Source organism: Ranitomeya variabilis, chromosome 8, assembly GCF_051348905.1.
Source record: "Ranitomeya variabilis isolate aRanVar5 chromosome 8, aRanVar5.hap1, whole genome shotgun sequence".
Classification (NCBI taxonomy): Eukaryota; Metazoa; Chordata; class Amphibia; order Anura; family Dendrobatidae; genus Ranitomeya; species Ranitomeya variabilis.
In genome coordinates, this window is record NC_135239.1 from 20,802,304 (window position 1) to 20,818,757 (window position 16,454).

At 44.4% G+C, this 16,454-nt stretch overlaps 1 protein-coding gene across 1 annotated transcript in view; it reads left to right on the top strand.

Moving 5' to 3' along the window:
* The first annotated feature begins 6,088 nt into the window (after positions 1-6,088).
* Positions 6,089-16,454, top strand: part of LOC143787805 (FRAS1-related extracellular matrix protein 1-like) — a 146,009-nt gene continuing 135,643 nt past the window's right edge. The window contains exon 1 of the mRNA XM_077276869.1: positions 6,089-6,288. The gene's annotated coding sequence lies outside the window, so the exon portion shown is untranslated. The remainder of the gene's footprint in view (positions 6,289-16,454) is intronic.

Genomic DNA, 16,454 nt, shown 5'->3' on the forward strand with positions numbered 1-16,454 from the left:
CGGCTCCGGGTACCCCTCGGCCCTGCGGCAGTGGGGGCGCTGCAAAACTTGGCGTCACGAACAGGATCTACTTAAGCCTGAAGAATCAGGTCATGTGTGCCTTGGAACTGTGATTTGTTACACTTGGACTGTACTTTATTGCAAAGACTGTGCTGTTGCCATTTGCCGCCAAAACCGCCGCCATTGCAGCGCTAAGGAGAGCGCAGGAGAAGAAGAGGGGCGTGGAGTAGGCGTGGACCAGCTGAAGAGCGCGAAAGACGATGGCCGCCCAGTCTAAATATTTCTGTACCGTGAGGACGTGTCCGTCAGCAGCAGAGATCCGCCTCCTGATCCTCAATGGAGGGCGGAGGCCGAGAAAACGACACCGCCCACGAAGGAGAGAGCGGGAAAAAGACCAGGAAGCGACCCACGTGGAGGACGCCATGGCCAGCAGCTCAGAACCCGAAAGTGGGGTTGAAGCGGGAGTCTCCCCCAACTACCCGGATGAGCGCAGTAGCCAGTTCTCTGCAGACAGCACCGAACTCCTGCAGGTCGAGATGGAGAACTTAATCGACCAGCTCCTTCAGCTGAACGTGAAGGCCCAGGCTCCGCACCAGGCGGCGCCGGAAAGCAGTCTTCCGGCATCGGATCTGATACTGCTGCCGAGATCCTCGCTGACACCGCCAGAGGAACCCGCCGCAGAGGAGGAGCCTGCATTAGCTGGTGAGTCCGCCGACCCCGTCCCGCCGGTCGAGGACCTGCTAGTGGGCCCCGTTGCAGCACCCCCTCTCCCTGGGACCCATAGACTCCAGCGCCTGTTGCCATGGGAGGAGACCACGGGTCTGGAACACCGCCTGAAAGCCCCGATTTCGCCCACTGCCCTGCTGTGTGAGGTCCGCGCAGAGCGCACAGTGTGCCGCTGGGTGAACCCAGGATCCAATCTTATGGGGTTCCCCGGGGTGAAGACCCAAGAGGGGGAGATGGTACAGGCCCTAAGCTGGGAGGAATACCAGGTCCAGCTAGAACAGCAGTGGAAGGAGAAGGAAAGAGAATACCAGGCCGGGCTAGAGGCCTACCACCAAAAAGACTTGGCGGTCAAGGACCGGGCCCGCAAGGACCCCACCGCTCACCAGGCCCCGCGCAGGCAGGGCACCGTCGTCGCCTTCAAACTCCGCGGAGGCTGGGGCTTCATTAAAGAGCCGGGCCTGTATGCGGAAGTGTTTGTCAACCGGAGGGATGTCGAGTCTCACTTGAGGGAGGGTCACCCGGACCGGGACCTCTATCCAGGGGACGAAATTACCTACACCCGGCACTTTGGGGAGAAGGGGTGGTTCGCTTTAAATGTCCGCAAGAGAAAGTTGATGGAAACCCCGACTAAGGTGCCGGAAAAGCTGTCCCCCGTAGCCAAGGTGCCCCCTTGTGGTCGGCCCACGATCACCACCGAGACCACCGTGGTCACCCCAACATGCACAATTGTAAAGACTACGAAGTGCAGCATTATGACCTCCACTGCTGTCGTGGCCAAGGAAGCACCTCCTCAGGGGACCGGTGTTCCTGCTGCCCCAGAATTGAAGACTGTGGGTACACAGACTCCCAGATGGGACAACAGACCCCCTTATGCAGTACCGGGCGGCTCGCAATACCCAAAGGGGTTGCCTCCGCCGGTGCTGCCCCCTGAGTGGTTCAGATAAATGCCTTTATCATCTGAATATGTAAATAGTTCATTTAACTGTTTGTTTTCCTGATTTTGCTGCTAAACCCCGTCCAGGGTTAACTCTCAAAGGGATCCCTTTGTTGACCCGGGATCCCTATGGTTTTTTGTTTGTTTTCTGCATTTTGCACAAGTTATCGGAACTGCTGGATCATGAACAATGCATGATACAAACTTCTTGTAAATAGTTTGCACCTTCTTAAAGGTGCTCCCTACTCGTTTTACATTAAAAAAAAAACGGACTCTTTGCGAAGAAACTGTTCATGGAAACAGCATCGGAGTCCTTGCTGCGTGCGGACTTGCAACTTGAGAAGTTGCACTACCTCATAGAGACTTGGTCCCCTCTTAAAGGGGATGTTCCCATGTTGCAATTAGGAAAAGTATTGCCTTAAGACAGTTAGATGGCAATAATGTCTTAAAAGAAAAAGTAATAATGCTGATAAGTGAAAGTTAAACGTAACTAACTAGCTGAAAGAAGGAAATGTTTAATAATGTGTTCTAAAGTAAGGTAATTATTCGAAAGGTGCAGTAGACCCGTAGGGTTAGACATGAAGTCCTGCAAAAGCAAAAGTTAGAAGAAAGATGCAGCAGACCCGTAGGGGTAGACATAGCGTCCTGCATATTTGTTAGTAAGAAAAGTAATGATGGGAGTTTGATGTTTTAGAAAATGTTTAATGGTGTGTTAAAGAACGAGGACAGGAAGTGAACCCGTAGGGGTTAGTGGTGAGTCCTCCTTAGAGCCATATAGAGATGGCTCAGTGCTCTTAAACTGAAGGAAAAATGATATGTTCTATACTGTGTATAGTAGTGGAAAGACAGTAGGCCCGGGCAGAACGGGGCGGTCCTGTAATAGAAAGGAGAGGCAGCAGGCCTGGAGCAATTAGGACAGGCGGTCCTGCAGAAATAAAGAAGGAGAATGCAAAAAGTTAATTAAGCCTTATAATGTGTTATAAGAAGGTCTTTAGTGGATTCAGAGTGTATATCCTTAAAGGCAATGTTGAATTATTGTTCAAAGTTTTGCACTAAGTAGAATACCCGGTTGGGTAAGAAAAGTTATTTATAGTAAAGTTATTTAAAAGTATTTAACCATGTTTGTAACGTTCAAGTGTCCTCACCTCCCATAAAGGGAAGCTCTGTTCAAATATGCTTATTGTTATTGCACTCACAAAAATTGTATGTCTTTTGCTGACATGTATTGTTGTTTTCTTCCCAGTCCCGGAGTACTGGATTTAACCGGGGGGGAGTGCAGCGCCCCAGAGTCCTGGTCGTTGCAGTACTGTGGCTCCACCACTATGGGGGGCTATGGTACGTCTGATGGCACTGAAGGAGTTCATCTGACCAGGTATCACAGACACCAATACATTTCACAGCCGGGCCTCCAGGGGGAGCTAAGGGTTCTATTCATTAGGCCACTCCTCACATACTGGTAAAACTGGGGGTCAGGCAGGAAGTTGAGATCAGAGAAAAGCTGACTGGGTTGGAACCAGGCAACACCTTGTGGCAGAGGGTGTTGAGGGGGAAGATTCGGTAGGGTCCCTGTCAGGGGTGGGATCCTGACAGAGGCCTGGCAATTGGAAAGAACGTTACGGGACCGTGCCTGCTCAGGATAGCGGCGGTGCCCTAAGAAAGGATAAGAAGCGAGATTTATTGTGCTGAGTGAGAAACGAGATCAACAGAAGGAGAAATTCCAGTAGGAGTCGTGCTGTAAGACCGAGGCAACATCCTACTGAGGCGTAATTCACCGGTGGCCGAAACGCCGAGGAAGTATAGAGTTCCAAGCCATACTTCAAACCAACGGCAGGACAGTCAGTCTCAGGCGGGCTGTCTCACATACATCACCTATGGAGACATGGGGGGCATACTAGGAGAGGGGCGACTCTAGGGTCCCGGAAGAGCTCCGAGCCTACTCGTCATACGGGTGCCGTCCTAACCAGAACATCAGGGAGGGACGGAGGAGAAGAACATCATCCGAACGAGTTGTGAGGGAACACGAGAAACAGACACAACAGTTGTGGGGTACTATCCCGTAAGCTCAGCAGGGGAGGACCACAACACATAGCGCTAGTAGGAAGGCACAGATTTCCACCTGCAAAGAGAACTCTGGAGGTGCCATTGGACCGGACGGACTTGCGCAGCCTGGTGGACCGTTTTCCGGACTGAGGACCCAGAGACCTTCAGTAAAGAAGTAAAGAGACTGCATCCCTGTGTCCTTGTGATTTACTGCGACCGGCACTACACTGAACAGTCACCTCCATCCATCCCCCCTTTCATTGGGCGCCCCTCCGCAGCAGGGTCACGGATCGGGCCTAGCCACCGTGACAACCCCAGAGCAGAGACTCAGAGGCCCGGCTCCGGGTACCCCTCGGCCCTGCGGCAGTGGGGGCGCTGCATGTTTCTTTCTGGTTCATCAAGAAAACAGACTTTTGTTCATGTAACCCTGTAATAGTGACTTGTAAGTTGACAGTTTATTATAACATATTGTGCTCTTATCCTTGATTACTAGTAATACAGGGTCATGGAACAACGATGTTAACTGATATGTCGATTACACTTTGTTCAGGCCAGCTAGTTTGTTGACTTGCAAAATAGAAGAGGAAACATAATCAAACAATGCGAGTTGGTCTTATCACCATTCTTTCCCTTTAATTGTATATACTGGATGAAGGACAGTTGTTAGCTATAAAAAGAGGTTATATACCTCTGTAACATGGCACACATATTCATCCAAGACATCCAGACATCCAAATAACCAGAAACAGTCTACAGGACAGCAGCCAAGACATCATGGCTCCATCACGAGGGACACAGATTTGACATTCTACAGAATGCCAGTTTAGGGGACCTCAGCCCCGGCCGGAAGAATACAGATCTTCTCTACTGACCATCAGTGAGTCATGGATACGTTTGGAAAAAGCAGGGATTGGGACCCACCGGCCACCTAGCTCCATGGAGATATTCGGAGAAGCCAGGGTGTGGCCCACACTCAACTGGCCTTGTATCTCAATTGATTGTCATCTTCCTAAGCTTGTCGTTACCTCCTCTGTGTGCGTGGCACCGGTGGGGTAGTCGGCCCTGAAAGCTGAAGCCAGGTTGTGACACTCCGGTCACCTGGCCTTGTACCAAAATGAACTGTCATCTTCCTAAGCTTGTCATTACCTCCTCTCTGTGGGCATGCCTCTGGTAGGGTATTCAGCCCTGGAAGCTCTGAAGTAACAGCTACTTTCATCGCGGCAAATCAGCGGAAGGGTGAGACTCTGTAATTTGCACCATCTTGGGTATTTTGCTGGGACTGATCTATGTGTTATTTGCCTGTTTGTGGTTCAATAAAGTATTGCCGCACTGTTTTACTCTCACTCTCTGTTGTCTGAGTAGCGTTACGCCCATGTTAGAAGGAGAGCTGGCATTAGGTGGGATGATCCTTTGTGCATGCAGTTTTTACTAGCAGACTTGGGCACCCGCAAACCCTCCGTGTCTCCACAACCACTGTACAGAAACTGGGTAACACCACCATACAGTGACTGTACAACACCACCATACAGTGAACAGATAACACCACAATACAGTGAATGGATAACACCACTATATAGTGACTGGATAGAATCACCATACAGAAACCGGACAACACCACCATACAGTGAACATACTATAAGTGATTATTACCAACATACTGAGATTGCTTACAGTGACCACACAGAGTTCAGGTATTAGGCCGGGGTCAGACGAGCGTATGGCATGTGATGCGAGAGCATGTGTCTGTGCTCCGAGCCTCTCGCACAGAGTGGATCAGAGCACAGCTTCGGAGGAGGCGGAGAAATGAATTTCTCCATCTCCTCCATTGCCGGCGCCGGCGTATATCGCACCGCACTTGGATGATATCTGAGTGATGTGCGTTGTCTCACTCGCACCCATAGGCTTATATGGGTGTGAGTGAGCCGAGACTTGGGCGATATACACGTCCAATCACAGCATGCTGCGATTTCACTCACGTTGAAACAAAAAAAATAAAAATTTTGCCATTAAATACCGAGATTTTTTTTTCCATTTGACTTTCCACCAAAAAATGTACCGTATGTTACAATCATAACAAAATTGAAAAAGTAGAAAAAACGAGGAAAAATTGTTAAAAAGTTTTTTTATTTATTCTACTCTTAAAAGAAGAATTGTAAACCATTCTATGACTGCCCAATAATCAAGAATATCTAATAACCCAGCACCTATCGAGTCTCATATATGTCAGATCAGAGGAATTGGTTAAGTATTAAAAACTAAAAACACATAAGTGCATTTCCACCATTGTCAGTGTTTTCCTCTGATTCAGGCATTTTCTTCTGGACAGAGTTGGTAAACTTAGATTTGAATTTCCTTCTTTCTCACTTTGGGTGGATTTGAGGAGTGAGATCTCCCTATGTGACTCCGGGGCAGGGGATGAATACTTAGAGGGTGACTCTCGTTTCCTCCTTTGTTTTGTTGCAGAGTAGACAATTGCAGGGAATGTGCGCGCTTCCTCCATTGACTGTGTGAAGTGAGTGAAGGAGACGTTGGCAGAGTCTTGGAAGTCGTCCTGGCTCAGACATGTGACTAGAAATCTTGTCCTTCAGGTACGTCCTCGCTGTTGTTTTCCTGCTTTGGCAGAAAGTCTGCTTTTTGCTTGTAAATGGGGGGAAAAAAAACGCTGCTCCTGGCAAAAAGCCGGATATTGGGATTTGAGTTTTTTTCTCTCTTTTTTTTGGCAGGAGAAAGAGAAATATTTTCAAAGCTGCGTCGTAGTATCTGCATCTTACAGTAATGCTCTGTGTACTATACTACGATATCCTTATAGAACCGCGTAATGTTGTGATAAGATATATGGCGGTATTACAGCTTGTAATGAAGTCATAAAAGTGCATCCACAGAAACCTACATCCCATACTGCCCCTCCACATGACGGTAGTATGGGATGTAGGACGGTCCCATACTGGGTCAGTATTTGTTCATGTATGTCTATGTACAGGCTGTTCTGCGTAGATTATTACAAAGGCATGTGCAGGGGTGTACAAGGGTGTGCAGGGGTGTGCAGGGGTGTGCAGGGGTGTACAAGGGTGTACAGGGGTGTATAGGGGTGTGCCCAGACACACCCCGTAGCCCCACAACAGAGGAGCTGGGGAATACCAAGACTAGTCTGCATGTGGCATTTAATTGAAAATTTTTCCATTCAGGATATTATTATTATTAATTTATTATACATTGTTAATATAGCGCTGTCATATTCTGCAGCGCTTTATATACATCATCATCACTGTCCCCAATGGGGCTCACAAATTATATTCCCTGTCTTTGAAGTGTGGAAGGAAACCGGAGAACCCGGAGGAAACCCCCGCAAACACCAAGAGAACACACAAACTCCATGCAGATGTTGTCCTTGGTGGGATTTGAACCCAGGACCCTAATGCTACAAAGCAACAGTGCTAACCACTGGGCCACCATACAGTGGTAACCACTGAGCCATCATACAGTGCTAACCACTGAACTACCGTCCAATGCTAACCACTGAGCCAACGTACAGTGCTAACCGCTGAGCCACCATATCATGCTAACCACTGAGCAATGTGCAGTGCTAAACACTGAGCCACCATCCAGTGCTAACCACTGAGCCACCGTACAGTGCTAACCACTGATCCACTGTACAGTGCTAACCACTGAGCCACCATACAATGCTTACCACTGAGCCACTGTACAGTGCTAACCACTTAGCCATCGTACAGTGCTAACCACTGAGCCACCTTGCTGCCCCATTATAATGAGATCAATGAAAACTAGACTTTCCCTTTTTTTAATTAAAAAAAAAAAACATTTTGTGTGCAAAACTTTAAAAATGAAACAAAATTGTATGTCAAATATATTTTTGACTTTTCATCTGCAAAGTAAAAATAAAAAGATATTTAAAAGAAAAAAAAAACAGGATAACAATAAAAACTGGTAACGCAGAGTGTGAAACATTAGCAGCATCGCTACGTCATATGCAGAATACAAAAAGAGTAAAAAATATTAACGAAAAATAAATAAATAAGGACTTGACATTGCGTAACAATTAAGTGTAAATATTATCGTCTCTTCCGTTCGGCAGAATGTAAATGTTTTACTTCATCTACAGAATTTATTTATAAAAGTTCAGTCTTTCGGTGAGCGTTCGCCGCTTTCTGTCGCACCCATTGATATTATGATGGTTAAAGACGTTCTTCAATGCCAACGTTATAGACTAAGATAGAAGATCGTCTCCAAGTGCCGTCTGAGCAAATCACTGGCACAAATGCAGACGAATCTGAAATCTGTTGCTTTAATATTGAAATTAGCTTTTTGGCAGGTAGAGCGCCGCTGTTTTATATAACAAATGCCTGGCAGTTACTTTGATGCCAGTATTGATAATCTGAATAATCCATTCACTTAATGCCCTGATTGAAGAGGCAGCGTCTTACTTCACTATCAGGTTTCAGACACACCTGCATGCTCCAGGCTGTCAGGTGCTGAAGAATCTCAGGCATTGTGCGGTCATGCAGCCTTATCTCTGGAATTCTGCGCCCATTAACATCTTATACCTCAGCTCTGCTATATAAAGTAACAGGAGTGAGAGAGCAGTCACTTCTCTATTCAATCTGCCAACTACAAGAACTATCATTTCACATTTCTACAACATTCCGCAGCTGAGACTGCTAATAATAAAATTACACAGATGTCTCATTTCCTCTGTAGCAGCATAAAGATTTCACAAAACAAAGTCTCTAAAGTGTCTTGTATCACATTCTTACAATTACAGGTAAATAATAAAATTCTCAAACTTGAACAAATCAATATGTCTATACCTACGAGGCAGCATTATAGTAGTTATATTCTTGTACATAGGAGCAGTATTATAGTAGTTATATTCTGTACATAGGAGCAGTATTATAGTAGTTATATTCTTGTACATAGGGGCAGTATTATAGTAGTTATATTCTTGTATATAGGAGCAGTATTATAGTAGTTATATTCTTGTATATAGGAGCAGTATTATAGTAGTTATATTCTTGTACATAGGAGCAGTATTATAGTAGTTATATTCTTGTACATAGGAGCAGTATTATAGTGGTTATATTCTTGTACATAGTCAGTATTATAGTAGTTATATTCTTGTATATAGGGGCAGTATTATAGTAGTTATATTCTTGTACATAGGAGGCAGTATTATAGTAGTTATATTCTTGTACATAGGAGCAGTATTATATTAGTTATATTCTTGTACATAGGAGAAGTATTATAGTAGTTATATTCTTGTACATAGGGAGCAGTATTATAGCAGTTATATTCTTGTACATAGGAGAAGTATTATAGCAGTTATATTCTTGTACATAGGAGCAGTATTATAGTAGTTATAGTCTTGTACATAGGAGCAGTATTATAGTAGTTATAGTCTTGTACATAGGAGCAGTATTATAGTAGTTATATTCTTGTACATAGGAGCAGTATTATAGTAGTTATATTCTTGTACATAGAGGACAGTATTATAGTAGTTATATTCTTGTACATAGAGGACAGTATTATAGTAGTTATATTATTGTATATAGGGGCGGTATTACAGTAGTTATATTCTTGTACATAGGGGGCAGCATTATAGTAGTTATATTCTTGTACATAGGGGCAGTATTATAGTAGTTATATTCTTGCACATAGAGGGCAGTACTATAGTAGTTATATTCTTGTACATAGAGAGCAGTATTATAGTAGTTATATTCTTGTACATAGGGGGCAGTATTATAGTAGTTATATTCTTGTACATAGGAGCAGTATAATAGTGATGGTATGTTCATCCAGCTCTCCTATGAAGCGCACATAATACATCACCCAGCTTTGCGCATAGACTTTCCCCTGCTCCTAGCATTGTGATGGTATGCCTTTCAGCTAACCCCCAACTTACTCTGTGATATTTATGACCTTGTTTACTTAGTCTTGATTGTATGCATCTGGTCGACCCTTAATTCTCTGACCAAGATGAGCAGAGACCACTCCTCTCTGCTCCACACCTGACCGCACTTAGTTTTCCATATATTGCATAGCACAAGTCTGCAGGACTTTAGTCTGCAGTGTGATTTCTAGAAGTGTGTTCTAAAAGTGTGGATTACATTAGAATTAAAACCTGAATTGAACCTGAAGGGAACTGAAGGTAACTGGCCCGTCACTGCAAACAATGTTTCTGTTTGTTGTCACTTTTACCCCTATAGTCTTTCACTTTCTGCTACCTCCCCCAATCCCCACACCAAGTAAGGAACTGTTCATCTCCTCTTCAATCCTCCCCATCCATCTCACCTCCTCCTCAGAACTGTTCCTTAACATACAATCCTCTGTCTCAAAGCACAGGCAGCCCCCTCACGCTCTCTCCTGCTCCCACCTGCTAACACTATCTCTGCTCCTTCTCACTGCTGGTGATATCTCTCCAAATCCTGGTCCTCCTCACCACATTCCCACAGTCATTTCTACCTCCCATCCATGCTCCATCACAAACTTCCGTAACCTCTCTAACCTTATACCCATTCGCCCCCAGCCCCCGCTTCCCCAGTCCCACTAACAGGAGCTCTGTGGAACGCTCGCTCTGTCTGTAACAAGCTTTCCTACATCCATGATCTTTTTGTTACTACCAAACTTTCCTTCCTCGCCATCACCGAAACCTGGCTCACCCCTTCTGACACGGCCTCCCCTGCTGCACTCTCTTACGGTGGCTTCCACCTTTCTCACACACCCCGCCCCAGCAGCAAGCATGGTGGAGGAGTTGGTTTTCTCCCGTCAGATAACTGCTCCTTCACCCCAATCCCACTGCCACCCTCTGTTACCCTCCCTTCCTTTGAGGTGCACTCTGTGCGCATCTACTCCCCCTCCAACCTCCAACTGGCTGTCATTTACCGCCCCCCAGGGCCAGCCACCACCTTCTTTGACCACTTCACCACCTGGCTACTTCATTTCCTTTCTGCGGACATCCCCACTATCATCATGGGCGATTTCAACATACCCATTGACACTTCCCTCTCAGCTGCCACTAAACTTCTATCTCTCTCTTCCTCCTTCGGCCTCACTCAATGGTCTTCTGCAGCCACTCACAAAGATGGTCACACACTGGACCTCATCTTCACCCGCCTCTGCTCCCTATCTAACCTCTCTAACTCGCCTCTTCCTCTCTCTGACCACAACCTTCTCACATTCTCATCTCTCTCCACTCCATGTCTAGAGTCCCCACCCCACAAACTTTCACACCCTCGCAGAAATCTTAAACATCTTGACCTACATTCATTCTCTGAATCCCTCCTCCCTCTCACAGACATAAGTTCCATACACAATGCGGATGACGCTGCCGCTCTATATAACACCACAATAGCTGTAGCTTTGGAATCTGCTGCCCCACTTACACATACCAAAGCTCGCAAAATCAACAGACAGCCCTGGCACACCAGCCTGACCAAAGAACTTTGGCAAGCTTCCAGGGCTGCTGAGCGCAGATGGAAAAGATCCCACTCCAACGACCACTTAATCGCATTCAAACAGTCCCTCACTACTTTCAAGACCGCACTCGCCACAGCTAAACAAACCTACTTCTCATCTCTCATATCCTCCCTGTCTCACAACCCTAAACAGTTATTCAACACCTTCAATTCTCTCCTCCGTCCCCCAGCACCTCCTCCCTCCTCACTTATCTCTGCTGAAGACTTTGCCTCATTCTTCAAGCAGAAGATTGATAACATCAGAGACAGTTTTGGGCAACAAGCCCCAGAGCCCTTCCTCCCAACTTCCCTACCCTCCACCTCCAAAACCAACTACTCCACCATTACAGAAGATCAACTCGCCACTCTACTCTCAAGATCGCATCTCACCACCTGTGCACTTGACCCGCTCCCAACCCACCTCATCCCAAACCTCACCACAATCTTCATCCCAACCCTAACCCATCTCTTCAACCTATCACTAACAACTGGTGTTTTCCCCTCAAGCTTTAAACATGCCTCCATCACACCTATCCTCAAAAAGCCCTCTCTTGACCCATCCTCTGTATCTAGCTATCGCCCTATATCACTTCTCCCCTATGCCTCAAAACTACTGGAACAACACGTCCATCTTGAACTGTCCTCCCATCTCTCTTCTTGCTCCCTCTTTGACCGCTTACAATCTGGCTTCCGGTCACACCATTCCACTGAAACTGCCCTAACTAAGGTCACCACTGACCTTTTAACCGCCAAGAGCAAGCGACACTACTCTGTTCTCCTCCTCCTGGACCTGTCGGCTGCCTTTGACACAGTGGACCATTCCCTATTATTACAGACCCTCTCATCCCTTGGCATCACAGACTTGGCCCTATCCTGGATCTCATCATACCTAACAGACCGGACATTCAGCGTCTCCCACTCACACACCACCTCCTCACCTCGCCCCCTCTCTGTCGGAGTCCCACAAGGTTCAGTCCTTGGGCCCCTGCTCTTCTCCATTTACACCTTTGGCCTGGGACAGCTCATAGAATCTCATGGCTTTCAGTATCACCTCTATGCTGATGACACACAGATCTACATCTCTGGACCAGATATCACCTCCCTACTAACCAGAATCCCTCAATGTCTGTCCACTATTTCATCCTTCTTCTCCGCTAAATTTCTGAAACTTAACATGGACAAAACAGAATTCATCATCTTTCCCCCATCTCACGTGACCCCCCCAACGAACCTATCCATTACAGTAAATGGCTGCCCACTCTCCCCAATCCCACAAGCTCGCTGCCTCGGGGTTATCCTTGACGCTGATCTCTCCTTCAAACCACATATCCAAGCCCTTTCCACTTCCTGCCGACTTCAACTCAAAAATATTGCACGAATCCGTTCATTCCTCAACCAAGAATCTGCAAAAACCCTAGTCCATGCCCTCATCATCTCTCGCCTTGACTACTGCAACCTCCTGCTCTGTGGCCTCCCCTCAAACACTCTCGCACCCCTCCAATCTATTCTAAACTCTGCTGCCCGACTAATCCACCTGTCCCCCCGCTATTCTCCGGCCTCTCCCCTCTGTCAATCCCTTCACTGGCTCCCCATTGCCCAGAGACTCCAGTACAAAACCCTAACCATGACGTACAAAGCCATCCACAACCTGTCTCCTCCTTACATCTGTGACCTCATCTCCCGGTACTTTCCTACACGCAACCTCCGATCCTCACAAGATCTCCTTCTCTACTCCCCTCTTATCTCCTCTTCCCACAATCGTATACAAGATTTCTCTCGCGTATCACCCCTACTCTGGAACCCTCTACCACAACACATCAGACTCTCGCCCACCATCGAAACCTTCAAAAAGAATCTGAAGACCCACCTCTTCCGACAAGCCTACAACCTGCAGTAACCACCGATCAACCAACCGCTGCACGATCAGCTCTATCCTCACCTACTGTATTCTCACCCATCCCTTGTAGATTGTGAGCCCTCGCGGGCAGGGTCCTCTCTCCTACTGTACCAGTTATGACTTGTATTGTTCAAGATTATTGTACTTGTTTTTATTATGTATACCCCTCCTCACTTGTAAAGCGCCATGGAATAAATGGCGCTATAACAATAAATAATCATAATAATAATAATAATAATAATAATAATAGTAGTTATATTCTTATACATAGAGGACAGTATTATAGTTGTTATATTCTTGTACATAGGAGCAGTATTATAGTAGTTATATTCTTGTACATAGGAGCAGTATTATAGTAGTTATATTCTTGTACATAGGAGCAGTATTATAGCAGTTATATTCTTGTACATAGAGACAGTATTATAGTAGTTATATTCTTGTATATAGGGGCAGTATTATCGTAGTTATATTCTTGTACATAGGGAGCAGTATTATAGTAGTTGTATTCTTGTACATAGGAGCAGTATTATAGCAGTTATATTCTTGTACATAGGGGCAGTATTATAGTAGTTATATTCCTGTACATAGGGGCAGTATTATAGCAGTTATATTCTTGTACATAGAGACAGTATTATAGTAGTTATATTCTTGTACATAGGGGCAGTATTATAGTAGTTATATTCTTGTACATAGGAGCAGTATTATAGCAGTTATATTCTTGTACATAGAGACAGTATTATAGTAGTTATATTCTTGTATATAGGGGCAGTATTATCGTAGTTATATTCTTGTACATAGGGAGCAGTATTATAGTAGTTATATTCTTGTACGTAGTGACAGTATTATAGTAGTTATATTCTTGTACATAGGAGCAGTATTATAGCAGTTATATTCTTGTACATAGGAGCAGTATTATATAAGTTATATTCTTGTACATAGGGGCAGTATTATAGTAGTTATATTCTTGTACATATGGGGCAGTATTATAGTAGTTATATTCTTGTACATATGGGGCAGTATTATAGTAGTTATATTCTTGTACATAGGAGCAGTATTATAGCAGTTATATTCTTGTACATAGGAGCAGTATTATATAAGTTATATTCTTGTACATAGGGGCAGTATTATAGTAGTTATATTCTTGTACATATGGGGCAGTATTATAGTAGTTATATTCTTGTACATATGGGGCAGTATTATAGTAGTTATATTCTTGTACATAGGAGCAGTATTATAGTAGTTATATTCTTGTACATAGGAGCAGTATTATAGTAGTTATATTCTTGTACATAGGAGCAGTATTATAGTAGTTATATTCTTGTACATAGGAGCAGTATTATAGTAGTTATATTCTTGTATATAGGGGCAGTATTATCGTAGTTATATTCTTGTACATAGGGAGCAGTATTATAGTAGTTGTATTCTTGTACATAGGAGCAGTATTATAGCAGTTATATTCTTGTACATAGGGGCAGTATTATAGTAGTTATATTCCTGTACATAGGGGCAGTATTATAGCAGTTATATTCTTGTACATAGAGACAGTATTATAGTAGTTATATTCTTGTACATAGGGGCAGTATTATAGTAGTTATATTCTTGTACATAGGAGCAGTATTATAGCAGTTATATTCTTGTACATAGAGACAGTATTATAGTAGTTATATTCTTGTATATAGGGGCAGTATTATCGTAGTTATATTCTTGTACATAGGGAGCAGTATTATAGTAGTTATATTCTTGTACATAGTGACAGTATTATAGTAGTTATATTCTTGTACATAGGAGCAGTATTATAGCAGTTATATTCTTGTACATAGGGGCAGTATTATAGCAGTTATATTCTTGTACATAGGGGCAGTATTATAGTAGTTATATTCTTGTACATAGTTGCAGTATTATAGTAGTTATATTATTGTACATAGGGGCAGTATTATAGTAGTTATATTCCTGTACATAGGGGCAGTATTATAGTAGTTATATTCTTGACTAAACATATCCGGCCTCACTTAAATCATCTATATTGAGCGAGGCCATGCATGTCTAGTCGCAATGTGGCTGGGAGTATGCATATCGCCTGTATCTGGAGAATCTTGATAGCGTGCAACTTGCGCGCTGTGGGGATTCACAAGTCTGCAGTCACATAGGCTGCAGAGTTTTGTGCCAAACCTGGACAAACCTGCTTTACCTATTTTGACGTGCAGGTGATTTGATTCTATGGGTATGTGTATTAGTATTTCTGCCTGTGATTTGCTTGTTTAAGAAGTCGGGATCTGTTCTTTTAAATGTTCTAACGCCCTCCATATAGCAACCGCCCACATCCGAGATCTTTTTCTCTTCTTCGCTCATTACATTTCCACTCTTACATACTGTAGATCCGTCGCTGTCCGTTGCTGAGCAGAGTAAATACTCTGCGCTGCCACACGACCACATAATCTTATACTGAACATTGAGGCCGTCTAATGGATGTCTCTGTTTTGCATTGGATAACAATAAGTTAAAACTCTGCCCAGGATTTGGCAGTGAATGCGGAGATGGCAAGTCATTTCATTAGCCCCAATCATTTTTATTGTGCCTTGGACACAAAGCCAAAGAACATGCTGCCATCTTGGCTCCAAATTCCTCCATGAATTGCAAGTAAAGCGTTTTGGTGGGGGTCGGAGAGACTTAGAACCGATTAAGTAATATTAAAATGACAAGCAATTTACTGAATCACGAGAAAAGAGAATGAGGCAGTAAAATAAGTAAAGAAAGGCATATTTATTTATCCATTAATCTGACCCTCCGCCGCACAGTCAGCCGGCTACTCGTAAAACAAGGCCCCAATCAGACCGGCTCTTGAACACTGGTCAAGAATGATATTTACTGCACTTGACAAATGGACGGCTCATTTTAATTTTACTACTGATTAGTGTTTGGCTGGAAAAATCCAGAAAAAAAAGATTTTAAGATTCATAAGGAAAATGTTCATTATTCTTAATAAATGGAAAATGAATACAAAAAAACATAAATGGGTGCACCTGCAAAACATGAGTCTGGGGGCACAATGCACTAATCTGGTATTAAACGCTTTTGGGTTCTCAACTCCTGCAAAAGACATGTCAGCACATTGGAGCCCCCATAACTCCCACTGCCCCCCATCTTATGTGCTGAGGACAAATCCCAGCATTGCACTCTATAAGCCATTGGTGGCCCAAAATGATCGAGGCTTCCTCCACAGCGGATGCAGTTAGATTGAGAAGGAAATGTTTAGGGCTCTGTAGTGCTGCTTCTTATTATGTGCTCGGCCACCAGTGGGATACAGCCCAAGAGAAAATTACACACAGCAGTAATCTAAGATTGGAAAGAAATAATAAATCGTAAAGAGTCAATAGAGAGTGGAACTCAC